A 2,167-nucleotide genomic window follows, 5' to 3' on the forward strand; every position below is an offset into this window, starting at 1 on the left:
TCTTTATAAAAATTATATTATTAAACCAAATATAAATTACTTCGTTATCGTACCTAAATTAAATTATAATAAAAAAAGTGAAATAAAAAATTACATAAAAAAATGAGGAATTTCAAATAGTTAATTTGATACTAATATCGATATATTTTTGTCAAAATTTTTATGATATCTTCAAACATGTAATAACAAAAAAAAGAAAAAAAGAAATTGAATATAATATTAATGATAGGAAACCCAATGATCATGAAACCTATGACCATTAATTATGGCTTATCATTTCATATTCTGTGAAACCGCCGATGACTAAATATATATATGGGGAGGTCTTCAAGCATAGAAATGAAAAATTCTCGGGGAAGGAAACTCGTATAAGTGAGGTGAAAGATGAGGATGATTTGGTGAAGCGCAACAAGTTTGATGCGTTTTTTTGGGAGAACACGAGGAACTTCGAGGAACAGTTTGGAGTTATGACCTGTATGGTGAGTACATATGATTTATTTTTAAAATGGTTGCATGCCTTATTATCCAAAAGTGGTTTGAAGTTTCTCGAAATTTTTGATATGCTACATATGCGTGAAAAGTTCGATATTTTTATAATATGTGTTTTGAGTACTTGTGTGTCAATTGGGATGTACTACGGTATGATTTTGTAACAACGAGTATGCTTTGTGAGCTTGTCTAAGCCGTAAGTGCGGACATGCTGTGTGAGTTCGTTAGGTAATGTTGCATGAGGTAGACATCTCCCATGACGCCGTTGCTTTGTGATGTAGACACGCATTATAATATCTTTATTTTGTGAAAAGTATTATTCTCATAAAGACATGTTAATTTATGAAGCTTCGTGAAATTTGTTTATTATAAAAGTTGTTGTTCATGCATGAAAACCGTGGATTCACTGGTCCTAAGGCTCACCCAAAACTTTTTTAAAACCTTTTCACCCAGACGGCTATTAGACTGGAAAGAAAAGTTGGATAAAAAGAGAAATAAGGATTAACATCAAAGAAGGACATGTGAAGATCAAGACATTGTAATATAGAGCAAAGTTATGCTCTTCAAGATTGTAATAGATGGTGATATAATTTGTAAGTTTAGAAATTTTATTTCCGCTGCAATGTAAGTGTTGATCCTGGGATACTAACTCTATTATATTTAAGTATTCGAAATTTTGGAATGTTACAAAACATATATTTTATTCAAAAATAAAAACATCATCGCTTTCTCAAAATCACATAAAGCCATATTAGAACATTGACTGAGATAAAGAATAAAATGAAATATTAAAATCACGATGTATCTCGCTGCATTGCACGAGTACGCTTCTARTATATATATATATATATATATATATATATATATAGGGGTCCATTCAAAGAAGAACTGATTAGTTTGTGATAACCATGATATTCAATCTCAACCACAAATCAAAGGTTAAATTAGAAAATTAATAATTTTGATAATTTTAACTTAAAATATTAATCAATGACATTTTAGTCATTCTAGATTTTTCCTCTCTCCTCTCTCCTCTCTCCTCCCTCCTCTCTTCTCTCTCCTTTCTCTCCTCTCAACTCTCCAACGAATACCATATCAACACATGATGCATGCTGTGATACGCTTCATAAAATAATGAAAAAATACAGTGCAATACATTTGGTAAAGAAAACATTACATGATATATTGTGTTACACTTCATAAAACAACATAAATATATTGTGATACACTTCATATAACGACAAAAATACATTGTGATACACACTATGATATCAGATCTGGTTGATGAATACAATTGTGATACACAGAGATTACAAATAACATAAGAGGCTTGCAGCTTTTTAAACGAATAAAAAATGGGGGATTTAATTATAATTCTATTATATCTCATCTTGTTTCTACAATGATTGCACGTAATTGATGATATAGTGAATGAACTTCCATAAATTGTTTGATTAATAAGAAAACTGTATCAATCTCTTTGATTGATAACCGTTATGAAAAATATTAATTTATAAAATTACTAATACACCCTTTTTCTTAATTAAGTTAATACAATTAATATAATAAAATGATTGGCTCATATTGGAACTCACAGTTACCACAAACCAATTAGTTCTCATTTGATTAGGCCTATATATATATATATATATATATATATATATATATATATATATAT

The sequence above is a fragment of the Cynara cardunculus genome (assembly GCF_001531365.2).
Source record: "Cynara cardunculus var. scolymus isolate 2C chromosome LG 17, CcrdV1, whole genome shotgun sequence".
NCBI classification, from domain to species: Eukaryota; Viridiplantae; Streptophyta; class Magnoliopsida; order Asterales; family Asteraceae; genus Cynara; species Cynara cardunculus.